Source organism: Psammomys obesus, unplaced genomic scaffold (assembly GCF_907164565.1).
Source record: "Psammomys obesus unplaced genomic scaffold, mPsaObe1.curated_primary_1811, whole genome shotgun sequence".
NCBI classification, from domain to species: domain Eukaryota; kingdom Metazoa; phylum Chordata; class Mammalia; order Rodentia; family Muridae; genus Psammomys; species Psammomys obesus.
The window spans coordinates 58788-77539 of record NW_026592118.1 but is presented as its reverse complement, the minus strand read 5'-3'; the positions used below and the strand labels follow the sequence as shown (position 1 = coordinate 77539).

At 35.9% G+C, this 18752-nt stretch overlaps 2 pseudogenes; both read right to left on the bottom strand.

Annotated features, from left to right (window-relative positions):
* Positions 1-4790: 4790 nt before the first annotated feature.
* On the bottom strand, positions 4791-5671 carry LOC129680980 (putative vomeronasal receptor-like protein 4; annotated as a pseudogene).
* Positions 5672-5723: 52 nt separating this feature from the next.
* Positions 5724-18411, bottom strand: LOC129680979 (putative vomeronasal receptor-like protein 4; annotated as a pseudogene).
* Positions 18412-18752: the final 341 nt, after the last annotated feature.

Here is an 18752-nt window from a genome sequence, read left to right as displayed (position 1 = left end):
CTGATGTGATCTGATAGACTAAGATCAGAAGGAAGGAGAAGAGGACCTCCCCTATCAGTGGACTTGGGGAGGGAGGCTGGGACGGGGAGGGAGGCTGGGACCGGGAGGGGAGGAGGGGGGGGCCTTATGGGGGATACAAAGTGAATAAACTGTAATTAATAAAAATAAATAAATTTTTTAAAAAGTTTTTAAAAAAGAATAGATTTATAGCATAGTGTATGTTGGGGCTGCAATCATAAATACCTGTATATCACCTGAGTAAGAAACTGAGAGTTTTATTATTATATGTTCATGAAATAAAATGAACCTAAGGGAAATTCAGAATATGTCCTCTGTTTTTAAGTTGACTTGATCAGATCCCTGGGGCCTGCCTAGTGAACCAATGAAGATTTTTTTGATGTGAATTACTTAAAACAAACAAAATTTCTTTTAATTCTTGCAAACTTAAAGGCATATTTCTATCATTTATTTTTTTGTGGTGTGGATACTCTGTGGCCAGTAATTAAGGACATTACCTGACATCATTTTGTTATATTTTTTACACAATAATTTCATAATTCTACATTGTCAGTTTTCCACTTTAATTTTGCTATATTATATGACTATGTATGAGGGGTGGTGTGTGTGTGTGTGTGTGTGTGTGTGTGTGTGTGTGTGTGTGTGATACTGTCTCAACCTGTAGTTCAGACTGACTTCAATCAAACTCACAATGCTGCTGCCTTAGCCCCAAGAGTTCCATAGGTGTATGCCACCACACCTGCCTTCATTGTCCATCTGATTCTCTTATATACATTAGTAAATGAATATTAATAGCAAAATAAAAATGGTCTTGTGACCATCGTCAGCAGCTAAACTTAAATTCATTCAGCATTTTTTGGGGGAAAGTATATTTTAGAAAGCAATTGTATTTTGTAACTATTAGAGGAAACCTTGGAGATTTTGGCTTTAAATAATGCTATACTTTTTGAGAATTGAAAATATTTTCTCGTTGCTAATAAAAAGCTTACTCATTATTACAGCAATGTTACAAAATTCAATTTAGAAATTTTGAAATATAAAAACTGAATTTATTTTATGTAAAAACACTCAAACACCTACTGCGGTTTTCTAGTTTATGTTTTTGTAAGGATAAATTTACAGAAATTTCATGAATAAATGAGATGAAGTATCCAGATACTTCTAAAGTGTCCAGAAAAGATCGATTTTTATTTAGAAATCAATACAATTGAAGAAAAAAATTTATGCAAAAAATTTAATTTTATTGTATAATATTTAAAGCTATCTTATGTTTTACAAGACCATGAGTTGAAACTTTCCTAAGAATTCCTAAGTATATGCAAACTTAGCAAACTAGATAATTACTGAAAAACACTAAATGAGTTAATATTTGTTGTATATTCCTAGCTAAACATAAATAAATGAATATATAAATAAATGAATAAATAAATAAATAAATAGTCAGTTAACTCGAGAAAAGTGGTAAAAAAAAATACAGTTTAAATGTAACTTAATATTATACATGTACTCCTGCAAAGCAATAGATATGTGTTCTCTGTTTTTTCACCCTCTAAGTTATTTCTGATGTTTTGTGACAGGAATGGAAAACTAACACAGCTGCCATTACGTAGGTGAGTCATGATCTTACAATTATTAGAATGCAATGTCAGGACTATTCATAGTCTGAGATACTCACTAAAATAGTCCACTTGGGGTTATATTTTACATAACTATTAATGTACATCATTGTATACCTGAGTTCCATGATATTTTTATTCAGTATGTAATATTCAATGATTATCTTTATCCTACAACCTTTCCTGTCTCTATCCAACCTTATGATAGGCCCCACCACCTTCCCAATAGCCTCCTTCTATTGTCACATATATTATAAGCAGAGATCACATAGAGTGAAATCTATGTTCTTTTATAAATGGTTATAGTTCTATTTTAGAAACATCTGTTGTGTTTGCTTTTGATACAGTATGGCTCAAAGGTAAAATTCTAAGCACAGAATTCTCTAGTCATTTATTACATAATCCTGCTTCATTCTAGCTCCTACTTACAGCTTTCACTATGGATGAACATAAAAAGAGACCCTCACCTGACTGGTCCTTTGACAAATATTCATGGGGAATGAGGCCCTAAGAAGTACTTATAAAGAAGAAATAGCATCAGCTCATCTCCCTCTAAACCCACAATTACCATGTTATCTGGAGAAAGAAATTCTGACTTTAACGTTACAAAGTGGTACTATCAAATGGAAAAGTGAACTTCATTGATTCCAGAAAAACAGTGTTATTCATGTGAGAGCTCTAGGTTATTCGTGTGTGAACTATTCTTCCGATGCCATACCGGTCTGTGTATATTAACTGGTCCCAGTCCTTGTGAACAAAACAAACGTAACAATAATTACATCACACTAAAAAGAAGTAGAAATACATTTTAGATTCTCCAAGGTGTCATTCCTGCTTCCAAAACATTTGTAGTAGCCTCTGTACTTACTTGACAGGGGCTTCAGTGTATCACCTAGAAATTAACAGCACTTTTGCTAAAACTAAGAAACTGTCATAACACACATAGGAAAAGTAATCTTTCTTACAGAGGATAAAGTCGTAAGGTAATGTAATTGCATTATCAGCAGAAATCTTACTTTGTGGCTGGGATATAGGTCAGTTGGTAGAGTGCATGCTGAGAAAGTATATTATATGTTGTATACCACTAAAAACTCAAACCCTCAAATTATAGGCATATATAAGTGATATGAATACCAACCAAGTCAGCCAGTGGCAAGGACCAGATCTTCAATAAGAAAGACACACTCATAGAAATACAGAAACAACACAGATGACAGAAAAAAAGATCAGGAAAAAAATTTCATTGCTTCTCAAATTAAACTAAATATATAGAACATCAACAACAGAAAGTTTATTTGAAAGCTGCAAGAGAAAAACAGCAAGTCACCAAAAGAACAGTTGATTTCTTGAGGGGAAAATATCAAAGCTAGATGGGCCTGGAACAACATATCCCAAGTCCTAAATGACAGTATATCTAAAATAACATACCCACCAAAACTACTGTCTTGAGTAAAGGAGAAAGAAAATTTTCCAACAACTTTTATAGCCTAAAACAATTTAAATTCAAGAAACCATATCTAAGGAAAATACAGGGAACATTATTTTGGCCCGAAGAGAGGAAAATGAAAGCAGAAAAACTGTGGAAAAACTATGAAGCCAGATTTATCAAAACACGAAGTACCACTGGAATACAACACCAAAATTTAACATGATAACCAGAAGTAACACACACATTTCAATAATGTTTTGAACATGAATGGCCTCAATTCTCTCAAAAGTTATAAAATGCCTGAATGGATCAAGGAACAAAACCCATCTGTCTGGCTGCTTATGAGAAAATCATCTTAGTTTTAAAGATAGGCACCACCTTAGAGTAAAACTTGGGCAAAATACTCTAATAATATGGAATGAGGAATAATACAGGGGTCAGTATCCAAACAGCTGACAAGATAGACTTTGAACTAAATCTAATTAGATGAGTTAAAGAGGGTCAGTTCATTATAATCAAGGGAAAAGTTAACAAAAAAGAAATTACTACCCTAAACATATATACACCAAACTCAGTGATACACAATTTCATTTAAAAAAAAATCTACTTCTGGATTAAAAGGCACAGATTAACATGAAACCCTTCATAGTACATGATTTCAATACCCAATATTCTCCAATGGACAGGTCATCTGGACAAAAACAAACAGAAATATCAAATGGACTTAATAGATACCTAAAGAATATTCTAAACAAACACGAAATAATACAAAATTTCCTCTGCAACAATAGACATTTTTCTAAAATAGACCATACTCTGAAATGCAAAACAGATCACTACAAATCCAAAGGTTTGAAATCACTCCTTGCATCCAATTTGATCACACTGTAATAAAACCAAAAATTGACAGCAAACAACTCACTTGTAAATATTATCCATTGTTCCCAAAGGCTAAAATTGCAAAAGTTGTTAGTGTTTTGAAAAATTTCAAGAATAATCTAGTTGAAAGCCTTTGTATTGAAGATAAGTTTTTGTGTGAACATTTGCAGTGTGTACTCCATTTTGCTTCCTCTTCTCTGACCTTAGATGTGCCACCACTAGGGGCATGACTGCATTCTTCCTAGTGAGCAGTGGATGCCTGCTCAACTCCTGTGCTCATGCATCTCCCTAACTCAGAGAGAACTAACTTGAGAGTTGTGTGTGTGCAATGTAAATGTGCAGATATGAGTTTGTAACTGCTTTTGTTCCATCATGCCATTTAACTGGATGTATCAGATGGTAGACAATTTGTTTCAGTGAGTGCCCCTTTCCCAGAATTACCTGATTAAACTAATCATGAAATTAACAAGGAAAGAGAGAGAGAGAGAATACCTGTGGAAATAACAACTTGTTTTTTGTACAAGCTTAAAAACTCTATACTTCTTGGCAGCAGAAATGTCAAAAGAATGTATATGTGTGAGAGTGCACATTTTAGTTGAATCGTATACAAAATCTTGCTTTGCTACTTGAACTATTAAACAGCTTAATAAGACTGTATTTTTTTAAAGAAATAATTGAGGCTGTACCAGAATAATTCCTTACAACCACCTGGACTTCCAGTTCCAGGGGATCCCATGACCTCTTGTGACTTCTCTGGGCATCAGGAATGCACACATGCACACATGCTGGAACAGCACTCATACGTATGAAATAAAATAAATAAATCTCTTTTTAAAAGAAGAGAAAAATTACCCCTTTAAAAAATTCTGTTGGCATTTTGACCACAAATTTTTCAGCGTATTGATTATTGTGTTATCAGAATTGATTTGTACCAAAGGAGTAATTGTGAGATAGGCATTCATTACAAACTTCTGAACAGTCAGGATGACTAGGTTGTACATCCATAACAGGACTGAGGTGCATGAGATGATGAAGTCCACCCACTACATGACCACAAAGAAAACCATCAGCAGCAAGATGGCCTTTTTCTCAGCTGATGCTCTCAGGTGACTGATACTATGAAGATGCTTGCATTGCCTCTGATATCTGAACAAGATAATCACCATGTATGCACGTGAGGTCAGCGTGACTCCTACAAGAAATACATCTCTAGAAATTGTCACTGTTGATATCAATCCTCTGATAATATAGTTCATGGAGAAGCGTGCACAGTATTTAGTGACGTTTCACTCATGTTGAAATAAGCACCAACATAGAAGATCCAGTTACTACTGAAGGACAAATTGAAAGACCAAAAATAGAAGAAAGAATAAATCATGTATTTTTGAGTTTATGTTTAAATTTTGCCAATGAAGAGGTACTGGGACTGATAATGACAGCCTGGAACACACTCAGGAGGCAGGTGGTGCAGATAGAGAGGCCTCTCATCACCCTGTTTATGTAAAAAAATTGCCTTACATTTGAAGTTATTATCAATGTTCAGTGACTCAAATATGTTTGTAAGCCAAATGTCCCTTCCAGTGAGGATCATCATTATGTGAATGAAGGTCAGTTGACAAAACACCAGGGCTTTGGTCTCTGACCTAGGATTATGAAGGTATAGAAAAAAAAGAAGAAACACATTGGCTGTGACTCCAAGTCCAGCTTGGAAGTAAAAGACATTCTTCATAAAGACATAAGTGGAAAATGTATTCATCTTAAGATCATTGTGGAAGTCTATTTCATATATCTGAAAAAAAAAAAAAACAGAATATACATTAAACTTGTGATTCACCGGTCATTATTTCTATATCATCATTCTAATTTCCCTACTAATTCTATTTTTTCCTTTATCTTTTTGATTTTTTTTATTTGTTACAATTTATTCACTTTGTATGCCAGCTGTAGCCCCCTCCTTTATTCCCTCCAAATCCTACCCTCCCTCTCTCTTCTCCTCCCATGCCACTTTCCCAGTCTACTGATAGGGGAGGTCCTCTTCCCCTTCCCTCTGACCCTAGCCTATCAGGCTTATTCAGGACTGTCTGCATTGTCTTCCTCTGTGGCTTAGTAAGGCTGCCCCTCCCTTCAGAAGGGGATGATCAAAGAGTCAGCCACTAAGTTCATGTCAGAAACAGCCCCTGTTCCCCTTACTAGGGAACCCACTTGGATATTGAGCTGCCACAGGCTACATCTGTGCGGGGGTTCTAGGTTATCTCCAAGAATGATTCTTGGTTGGTGTGTTAGTTTCAGGAAAGACCCACGGACCCAGACTATTTGGTTCTGTTGCTCTCTTTGTGGCGTTCCAGTCCCCTCCTCATCTTCTTAGCTCTCCTTTCTTTTATAAGATTCCCTGCAGTCTGTCCAAAGTTTGACTATGAGCCAGGTACAGAGCTAAACAGAGAATTCTCAATAGAGGAATATTGAATGGCAGAGATACACTTAAACAAATGTTCAACGTCCTTAGTCATCAGGGAAATGCAAATCAAAACAACCCTGAGATTTCAACTTACACCCTTCAGAATGGCTAAGATCAAAAACTCAAGTGACAACACATGCTGGAGAGGTTGTGGAGAACGGGGAACACTCCTCCATTGCTGGTGGGAATATAAACTTGTACAACCACTTTGGAAATCAACCTGGTACTTTCTCAGACAATTAGGAAGAATGCTGCCTCAAGATCCAGCATATATATATATATATATATATATATATATATATATATATATATATATATATCCAAAATATGCTCAAGTATATAACAAGGACATTTGCTCAACCATGTTCATAGCAGCTTTATTCGTAATAGCCAGAACCTGGAAACAACCCAGATGTCCCTCAACGGAGGAATGGATACAGAAATTGTGGTATATTTACATAATGGAATACTACTCAGCAATTAAAAACAAGGAAATCATGAAATCTGCAGGCAAATGGTGGGACCTAGAAAAGATCATCCTGAATGAGGTACCCCAGAAGCAGAAAGACACACATAGTATATACTCACTTATAAGTGGATATTAGACATATAATATAAGATAATCATACTAAAATCTGTACACCTTAAGAAGCTAAACAAGAAGGAGGACCTGGGTAAGATGAGCAATCCTCAAACAGAAAGGCAAATGGGATGACCATCAGAAGAGGTAGAAAACAGTGAACAGGTCAGGAACCTACCTCAAAGGGACTCTTAAAGACTCTACCCAGCAAGATATCAAAGCAGATGCTGAGACTCATAACCAAACTTTGGGCAGAGTGCAGGAAATCTTATGAAAGAAGGGAGAGATAGAAAGACCTAGAGGGTACAGGATCTCCACAAGGAGAGAGAGAGAGAAAAAAAAGAAGAAGCTAAGCAAGAAGGAGGGTCCTGTATAAGATGATCATTTCCAGTTCAGAAAAGCAAATGGGATAGACCGTGGAAGATGAGGAAAACAGGGAACAGGTCAGGAACATACCACAGAGGGCCTCTGAAAGACTATACCCTGCAGGGTATTAAAGCAGATGTTGAGACTCCCTGCTGATTCTTGATTAATCTGTCTCTTTAACTTTTGATGTTTCATATGGACAAAGCCTATATTTCATATGGACAAAGCCTGTATTTCTATATATCCTCCATCTATCTCTTGTATATATAGAATATTATATATAAGAAATGCTTTCACAGTCATATCCATGCAAAATGCAAAATGTTTGCCTGTATTGCACCTGAGTTTCATGCCTTAAAAAAATCAAACCTATTTCCAGATTCTGGCTATTGCAAATAAAGGTGCTATGAGTATAGTTAAACAAATGTCCTTAATTGTGGGTTATCTTTTGGGTATATGCCTAGGAGTGATATAGCTGGATCTTGGGGTAGCACTATTTCTAATTTTCTGAGAAAGTTCCAGATTGATTTCCAAAGTAGTTTTATAAGGTTACATTCCCGCCAGCAATGGAGAAGGACTCCCCTTACTCCACATCCTCTCTATTTGCATCATCCCTTGAGTTTTTGATTGTAGCCATTCTGATATGTATGAGGTAAAATCTCAGGGTCCTACTGATTTGCATTTCCTGGATGATTAAGGACATTGAACATTTCTTTAAGTGTTTCTCTGCCATTCAATATTCCTGTATTGAGAATTCTGTGTTTAGCTCTGTAACCTATTTTTAATTGGATTATTTGTTTTGTTGGAGTTTAACTTCTTCACTTCTTTATGTATTCTGTATATTAGCCCTCTGTCATATGTAGAGTTGGTGAAGATCCTTTCCCAATATAGGCTCTCATTTTGTTCTGATGACAGTGTCCTTTGCTTTACAGAAGCTTTTCAATTTCATGAGGTCCCATGTATTTAATGTTGATCTTAGAGCCTGTGCTGTTGGTATTCTGTTCAGGAAGTTGTCTCCAGTGCCACTGAATTCTAGAATCTTCCCCACTTTTTCTTATAACAGGTTTAGTGTGTTTGGTTTTATGTTAAGGTCTTTGATCCACTTGGAATTTAGCTTTGTAGACATTCAGTTAGACTAACACCGTTTGTTGAAGAAGCTGCAAATTTTTCCATTGAATGGTTTTGGCTTCTTTGTCAAAAATTAAGTTTGCATAAGTGTGTGGGTTTACTTCTGGGTCTTTGATTTGATTCCATTGATCTATTATTCTGTTTCTATACAAGAACTGTTTTTATTACTCTTGTTCCATAGTATAACTTGAGATTTTGGAGGGACATACCACCAGAAGATCTTTTATTGTACAGGATTTTTTTGGCTATTCTGGTTTTTTTTGTTTTGTTTTGTTTTTCCATATGAAATTGAGGATTGTTCTTTCAAGGAAATACCCTAGATGTCCCTCAATGGAGGAATGGATACAGAAATTATGGTACATTTACACAATGAAATACTATCCACCAATTAAAATCAAAGACATAGTGAAATTTGCAGGCTAATGGTGGGAACTAGAAAAGATCAGCCTGAGTAAGATAACCCATAAGCAGAAAGGCACATATGGCATATACTTATTTATAAGTGGATATTAGACATATAATATAGGATAAACATACTAAAATATATAGTCCTAAAGAAACTAAACAACAACAAGGACCGTAGGTAATATGCTTAATCCTCATTCAGAAGGACAAACAGGATAGACATAGGAAGTAGAAAACAAGGAATAGGACAGGAGCCCTCCACAGAGGACTTCTGAAAGACTACCCACCCAGGGTATCAAAGGAGATACTGAGACTCATAGCCAAACTTTGGGCAGAGTGTAGGAAACCTTATGTAAGAATTGGGAGTTAGAAAGACCTGGAGGGGACAGGAACTCTACAAGGAGAACAACAGAGCCAAAAAACCTGGGCCCAGGGGGGCATGCAGAGACTGATATTCCAACTAAGGTCTGTGCATGGAGAGGACATAGACTCTCTGTTCAGAGGAAGCCCATAGGCTGCTCAGTTTCCAAGTGAGTTCCCAATAAGAGGTACACGGGCTGTCTCTGACATGAACTCAGTGGCAGGCTCTTTGATCACCTCCCCTTGCCAGGACACAGAGGAAAATGATACAGCCAGCCTTGATGAGACTTGATAGGGTAGGATCAGATAAAAGGGGAGGAGGTCCTCCCCTATCAGTGGACTAGGAAAAGAGCTTAGGGGGAGAAGAGGGAAGATAGGTGGGTCTAGAAGGAGATGAGGTAGGTGGCCGCAGTGTGGATACAAAGTGAATAAATTGTAATAAATAACAAACACAAAAACAAATAAATGAAATTTTAAAAGTCAAACCTAATGATTTAAATTGCCTCATTTTATATTTAACACCTAAAACAATACTGATGCACTTGGAATACTAATCACATATGTATGACTGAATAAAAATTATGTCAATCTGGAAAAATATCATACTCCATAATTTTAACTATGCTGTATTTTGCAACTCTTCTTGTTTTATTGGAATTGCAGTGATCACTCATGCAATTTTTTAATCAGTAAATTGTCTATCTTAATTCATCTGTTTTTTTATTCCTTTTTCTAAAATGAAATCTTACACACTTGGAATTTAGAATTGAAGGCATTGGAGACCATGGGTGTACTTTCTCCACCCTAATAATTGTAGTTGTGTTTATAAATGGTCCTAGATGGATACCAGTTCAATTTCCATCCTATTTAAATCTTTTGTGAACTCCACTTCAGGTTAAAAGAACTCACTCCCAGCTATCAAGGTAAACACTATTTTACTTTACTTTTGGAGGTGGATAAATTATTAACAGTATGATTTCTCATGCCTTTTCCACCCATCTTTATTGTTATTTTACCTAAATACCTCTTTATTCTGTATTTATCACCCTCACTCTTACCTAAGAATCCACCAATTTTCCCATCAGACCACAATCTGACCAATTGTACTCTGCTACTCATCTTCACCTCTTTCCCACCTTCTTCTGAATTTACTTTCCTACTCCCCACTCTCAAGAAGCCCTTTCTCATGTCTCTGATGAGCTTGTTTTTACCCTGCTATTTTCTCTCTATTGCTTCCCAGACCCAAATGTATCCGGGCAATGGTCCCATTTTGTTTTCCTGGTTTCTGTGTTACTACAGGCTACATGCTCACCCAGGAGGATATGGAGCTAGGAGTCTCCGTCAAGAGAGAACAAGTGATATTATGACAAACACATTTTCAACATGTTGTGACAAACATGAATTTGTCGGAGATGACCATTTATTGATCATGTTTGGAAAATTCTATTGTTTTTAAATTCTTTATTAATTACACTTTATTCATTTTGTATCACCCCTGTGGTTCCCTCCCTCCTCCCGTCCCAATCCCTCCCTTCCTCCACCCTCTGCATGCATGCCCCTCCCCAAGTCCACTGATAGGGGAGGTCTTCTTTTCCTTCCTTCTGATCCTAGTCAATTAGGTCTCATTAGGAGTGGCTGCATTTTTGTCTTCTTATGTGGCCTGGTAATGCTGCTTCCCCCTCAGGGGGAGCTAATTAAAGAGCAGGCCAATCAGTTCATGTCAGAGACAGTCCCTGTTCCTATTACAATGGAACCCACTTGGATACTGAACTGCCATGGGCTACATCTGTGCAGGGGTTCTAGGTTATCTCCATGCATAGTCCTTTGTTGGAGTATCAGTCTCAAGAAAGACCCCTGTGTTCAGATTTTTTTGGTTCTGTTGCTCTCCTTGTGGAGTTCCTGTCCTCTCAAGATCTTACTGTTTCCCACTTCTTTCCTAAGATTCCCTGCACTCTGCCCAAAGGTTGCCCATAAGCTTCAGCATCTGCATTGATAGTCTGCAGGGCAGAGCCTTTCAGAGGTCCTCTGTGTCAGGCTCCTGACTTGTTCCCTCTTTTTTCCTTCTGTCCATCCTCTTTGCCTTTATGGATAGGAACTGAGGATTTTAGCAAGAGTCCTCCCTCTTGATTAGTTTCTTTAGGTGAACAGATTTTAGTAGGTTTATCCTATATTATATGTCTATATGAGTGAGGATATACCGTGTGTGTCTTTCTGCTTCTGGGGTAGCTCACTCAGGATGATCTTTTCCAGATCCCACCATTTACCTGCAAATTTCATGATTTTCTTTTTTTTTTAATTGCTGAGTAATATTCCATTGTGTAGATGTACCACAATTTCTGTATCCATTCCTCCACTGAGGGTCATCTGGGCTGTTTCCAGCTTCTGGATATTACAAATAAGGCTGCTACAAACATGGTTGAGCAAATGTCCTTATTGTGTACTTGAGCCTCTTTTGGGTATATGCCTAGGAGAGTTATAGCTGGATCTTTAGGAAGCACTATTCCTAGTTGTCTGAGGAAGCGCCAGATTGCTTTCCATAGTGGTTATACAAGTTTACATTCCCACCAGCAATGGAGGAAGATTCCTCTTTCTCCACAACCTCTCCAGCATGTGTTGTCACTTGAGTTTTTGATCTTAGTCATTCTGATGGGTGTAAGGTGAAATCTTAGGGTCGTTTTGATTTGCATTTCCCTTATGACTAAGGACATTGAACATTTCTTTAAGTGTTTCTCTGCCATTAGGTATTCCTCTATTGAGAATTCTCTGTTTAGCTCTGTACTCCACTTTTTAATTGGATTACTTGATTTGTTGCTGTTCAACTTCTTGAGTTCTTTATATATACTAGATATTAGTCCTCTCAAAAATTCTCACCTCCATATGGAACAACAAAAAACCCAGAATTGCTAAAACAATTCTCTACAGTAAGAGATCTTCGGGAGCTATCTCCATCCCTGATCTCAAGCTGTACTATAGAGCAACAATACTGAAAACTGCATGGTACTGGCATAGAAGCAGACTGGTGGATCACTGGAATTGAATAAAAGACCCTGCCATAAATCCACACACTTATAGACACCTGATTTTTGACAGAGATGCCAAAACCATTCAATGGAAGAAAGACAGCATCTTCAACAAATGGCACTGGTCCAACTGGATGTCTACATGTAGAAAAATGCAAATAGATTCATACTTATCACCCTGCACAGACTAAAGTCCAAGTGGATTAAAGACCTTAATATAAAACCAGACACACTAAACCGCTTAGAAGAAAAAGTGGGGAAGAGCCTTGAACTCATTGGGACAGGAGACAACTTCCTGAACAGAACACCAACAGCACAGGCTCTAAGATCAACAATCAATAAATGGGACCTCATGAAACTGAAAAGCTTCTGTAAAGCAAAGGACACCGTCATCAAAACAAAACGACTGCCTACAGATTGGGAAAGGATCTTCACCAACCCTATATCTGACAGAGGACTAATATCCAGTATATATAAAGAAAATTCTGTTTTAAAAAGATTTCTTCCTGTGCAGTGAAAATCAAGGTTACCAGTGTCATCATATGTCATCAGCACCCACAATTTTTTTTACAGTTTCACTTAATAGTTTTACCTTTTGTGCCTATTTTTATTATTGGGGCTGATTTTTAGTATCATTATTTTATCAAATTACCTTAATACAGAACTTTTATATCAGCTTTGTAGTAAAGATATTTAAAAAGAAATGACTACACTGACTCAGATCCTTGTGAGAAAAAGTGCCTAATTACATTTTCAAGTTCACCAATATATTCCACATGTATAGACGCATGTATGCATGCATGTATAGAAATAATGCAGAAGTTAGTGCAAGAGACCATCCTATAGAATCCCTGTGAATATGACATGATAAATCACACATTTATATTTACATGATTTTCATGCCTAAAGAGCTTAATCTAGTAAAGGAATAGATTCATCCCAATTATCAGAGCAAAACACAAACATACATTTAGTTAGCTGCACAGTGATAGTCTGTCTTTTGAATGCTCCAGCATATGGGTTGAAGAGGTGGATTGATGTTAAGAACACTTCTACTCTTGCAGAGGATCTGGGTTAGATTCCCCAGCAATGACTGGTGGCTCATAACCATCTCTAACTCTAGTTCCAAGGGATCCATTTTCCTTTCTTATATGGTATGCCAGTGGTACACAGACATAGGTGCAAGCAAAATACTCATATATGTAAAATAATGTAAATAAATAAAACTCCAGGATAATACTCAATTTAAGCCTTGGTCTCCAAACTGAAAGGAAAGTGGGCTTATTACAATTTTAAAATTGCAAATGTACAAACCATGTACATATAATAATTTTTATTAATTATATATCTATAATGTAGTAATATACAACATGTATAAAAATAATATAAAAGGTGATAATATAGGTAAACAATAGTAATCTAAAAATATTTTTCTTATATCAAAGGTATGTTCTTCAACCTCCCTACATCATATCCATTGCTTTCTAAATGTTTATCACATACAGAAAAATAACACCCCTTCTGATTCATCAAGAACTGTCTCTGAGGTTCACTTAAGCTTAGAATGGACCAGAAAAAACCGTAGCAACCATGGCTAGAGAGTTCTTAACATTTGAATGTACTGAGAAAAGCCATTTGTTTTATTTGAAAAAATAAATTGCAGTGCTCTAGGTTTCACATTAGTTTAAGTTGTGATTTTAGTTGTAAACACTAAAACTTAAAGTGTATCCATGCATATTAATAATAGTGGAGATCGATCATCAGTATTAAGGTGACCCCAACAAAAGACTAAACAGTATGAAGGCAGCTGTCTGAAGACACCTGCAACAAAACAGACCAGGAGCTGCTTTGGGCATAGCTCTACATTCTTCCAAGAAGAGTTACTTTACCCCCTCATTATCACAGTATTTTTTTATTTTAGAACAGTTTTCTTTTATGATTTATAGTGAATTTTGCTTCCTGCTTTGTAGGGATTTAGTAATCTAAGAAGCACAAAAATATACTAGATGGAAAGTATCAATTTCATTTTAATATTTATCATGTTTCATGGGTAATGACCTAAAGCAGTATGACAGCTCAGAGAGAACATAAAGTGAATGTGTGATTTTCAGGTGACAAGATACAGGATGTTGCCTGATGTGCTGTCCACTGTCAGAAACATTAACAAATCTTCAGGAGTCTCAGGAGATAAAGAGCTTAGCAACCCCAGCTAGTTCCATAGAACCATTATGAATAGATAATGACAGCAGGAAGAAATACTGATCACTTATTAATAAGGTTTTAATTTGTAGATATTGCCTGATACTCTTAAATAATTTGAATTCATGAATTGCTTGTTTTTTTTTTCTTTTTTCTTTTCTTTTGGAAGTTGAATTTAGCACAGATGCAACTGGAAGCACACAGATGCTGACTAGAATAATACAGTCTCACACACCAGCTCCCTGAGATGAAGCAGAAGCAGCAGGAGTGCCACTACCGAGACTGTGGGGAAGCGATCATACCCAGAGCTTCATCGTAAGTTTTGTGAGTTTGGACAGATATGAAAATGTTCACTGGAAATGTGTGTGTGTGTGTGTGTGTGTGTGTGTAATATTTGGACAACTGGGCCTACGAATAGATCAATAGTATGCCAGAGAAGCTATCACGAATGCCTTACAACACTTGAGTTAAAAACCGAGAGATGTAGCAAATATTTTCATGTAATAAAATGAACATTAAGGAAAATTGAGAATATGTCCACTGCTTTTCAGTTGACTTCATGGGATTTATGGACTCTATCCAATGTGCCAGTGCTGACTTTTAATGTGAGTTACTTAAAACAAATGGAAAACTATGTTATGCTTGTAAACATAGACTCGGGTTTCTATCATGTAGTTTTAGTGGTTTTGATAATCTGTGGACAGTAATGTAATAATGTTAATTGGCATAATTTTGTTCCATTGTTTTAAACCATGATTCATAATTCTAACATTATTTGTTTTCTACGTGTTATATTTCTATTTGTTATATTTATTTGTGTGTGTGTGCATCTGTATGTGTATGTGTACATGTGTAAGAAAAGTGGGATCTCTACCTGTAGTTCAAACTGAGTTCAGTAAAACCCATGATGATGCTGCTTTAGCCCTGAAAGTGCTGGGGTCACAGGTGTGTGCCACCACACCTGCCTTCATTTTCTATTTTAATCGTATATGCATTAGTAAATGATATTTCAGCAAAAATTTGACTTGTGCTTATTCATCACCTAAACTTAAATTTAGTTGTCATTTCTTTGTCCGTGAATATTTTAATAAGCAACTATATTTTGTAACTATTAGAGACAACCTTGAGAATTTTTTTCAACCTTGAGAATTTTGATATTAAATAGTTTTATACAATTTGAGAATTGAAAATAATTTTCTCACTGCTAATGAAAAGCTTATTCAATATTATATCAATATAAATGTTACAATGTTCTAGTTAGAAAACTTGAAATAGTAAAACTGAATTTATTTTAAATGAAAGAGTCAAATACCTTCTGAAAATCATCCAGTTTACATTTTTATAAGAATAACTTCACATGGATTTAATAAATGAGATGAGATTTCCTGATACTTTTGAAATATCTAGGAAAGATACACTTTATAAGAAATCACTGCAATAGATTAAACAATTCTATCTAAATTTTAAATAGTTATTATAAAATGTTTATAATGTCTTACGTTTCACTAGGCCACGATTTGAAATGTTCCTAAGAATTACTAAGTATATACAGACTTAACAGAATGGAAAGTTACTGATAAACACTAAATTAATATTTGTTATATATTCCTAGCTTAAGTGTCATGTAATTAAATGCATACAGTTGAGAAAAGTAGTAAAATGAGAAAATAGAATATACAATTTAAATGTACCTTAATATCATAAATGTAATGCTGCAAATTAATACATGATTGTTATTTGTTTTTCACCCTCTATGTTATTTCAGGTATTTTTCAACAGGGATGGAAAACAAACACAGTTGGCAATACCTTGGTGGAATCATTAGAGTATACACTAATAGAGAATCCTATTTCAGTTATGCTTTTAAAAATATTGCATCTGGAGCTATGTATTACATACACGTGAGTGTGCATTCGTTGTAAAATTAGATGGATTTCATGACATTTTCGTTCAATATAAAATACTCATTGAGTATCTTTGCCCAAAGAACCTGTCCTCCCTCTATAGACCACTCTCTGCTAGGCCTCACCCTCTTCCCAATAGCCCGCTTCTACAGTCACATATATAATAACTTGAGATATATTAATTGAAATGTATGCTCTTTTATAATAACTACACCGATATGTCTACAAACATCTGTTGTTTGCTTATTATACAGTATGGCTCAAAGGTAATAGTCTAAATGGAGAATTATCTAATTATTTATAACAGAAAGTTCTGCTTTGTTCTATCACCAACTACAGCTCTCACTATTAATGAAGAGAAAAAGAACCGCTCACCAGGCTGGGCCTTTCACAAACATCCCTGTAGAATGAGGCCCTAAGAAATAGTTATAAGGAAGAAATGTCATCAGCTCATCTCCCTCTAGACCTATACTTATCATATCATCTGGAGAAGACAATTCTATCTTTGAGGTTGTTAGAAAGTTGTACTGTCAAATGGAAAAGTGAACTTTCCTTATTTAGGGAAAACAGTGATTAAGAACAACTGAGCTCGGGTTTACTCATGTGTGAGCTATTCTCCCTAGGATTCTGTGTTGATTAACTGATCCCAGTCCTTGTAAACAAAAGTAACAATAATAGTATCCCATTTAAAAGAAGTAGAAAAACATTTCAGATTCCCCAAGGTATCCTTCCTGCTTCTTAACGTTCGTTTTGGTCTCTATGCTTACTTGACAGTGGCTCCGGGTTTTACCCTAAATTCAGAGTTCTTTTGCAAAACTTAAGGAAATGTCCCCTTCTCCCAACATATGTGGGGAAAGTAATATTTCTTACAGAGCACACAGAAGTTAGGTAATGTAATTGCATTATCAGTAGAAACCAGGCTGTGGGGCTTGGAATGTAGCTCAGTTGGTAGAGTGCTTGCCTAGATAGTATTGTGTATATGGGACACCTTATAAAAAAACAAGGACATTTGCTTAACCATGTTCATAGTAGCTTTATTTGTAATAGCCAGAATTTGGGCACAACCCAGATGTCCCTCAACCGAGGAATGGCTACACAATGGAATAATACTCAGCAATTAAAAGCAAGGAAATCATGAAATTTGCAGGCAAATGGTGGGAATTAGAAAAGATCATCGTGACTGAGGTACCCCAGAAGCAGAAAGACACACATGGTATATACTCACTTATAAGTGGATATTTACATATAATATAGTATAAGCATACTAAAATATGTACACTCATGCTTCCATAATAGGACTGAGGTGAATGAGATGATGAAGTCTGCCCAGTATGTGACCACAAAGAAAACCACCAGCAGCAAGATGGTCTGGGTGACCTTTTTCTCAGCTGATGCTCTCAGGTGACTGATACTATGAAGATGCTGTGTTGCCTCTGATGACTGAACAAGATAATCACCATGTATGCACTTGTGGTCAGCATGGACTTCTACAATGAATATATCTCTGGAATATATCACTGTTAAAATCAATCCCCTGATGATGTAGTTCATGGGGAAAGGTGCGCAAGATTTAGTGACTTTCATCTGGTTGGCATCACTCACATTGGTAAAACCACCCACATAGAAGATCTGGTTACTACTGAAGGACAAATTGAAAGACCAAATACAGAAGAAAGCATTGATAGTGTATTTTTTAAGCTTAGGTTTAAAGTTTGTCAACAAAGAGGTACTGGGACTGATAGTGACAGCCCGGAACACACTGAGGAGGCAGGTGATGCAGATAGAAAGGCCTCTCATCACCCTGAATATGTAAAAAGTTGCCTTACATTTTAAATCATTCTCAATGTTCAGGAAGTCAGATATGTCTGTAAACCAAATGTCCCCTCCTGTGAGGAGCATCATTATGTGAATGAAAGTCAGCTGGCAGGAGATCAGGTCCAGAGGTTGATGTCTGTGACCTAGGATTATGAAAGTATACAGAAAAAAAACCAACATATTGTCTAGGACTCCAAGACCAGCTTGTAAATAAAGGAAATTCTCTAATAAAGACATAAGTGAAATCTTATGATTGTAGTGGAAGAATATTTCTTATATCTGAAAAAAATAACAGAGTATTCATCAATCTTACTGAACAGTATGTCTATATCATTGTTTAATGTTTGTATTAATTCTTGATTATCCTGTCTCTTTAACTTTTGATATTCCAAATATAGGTCATAGTCTACATTTCCATTTACCATCCATGTATCATATATATATATATATATATATATATATATATATATATATATACATATATCATAGACAATAAGTACATTCATATTCATATCTGTTCAGAATGCACACTTTGTTCCCAAGTATTGTGCCTGAGTGTCATGCCTTAGAATTCCAAT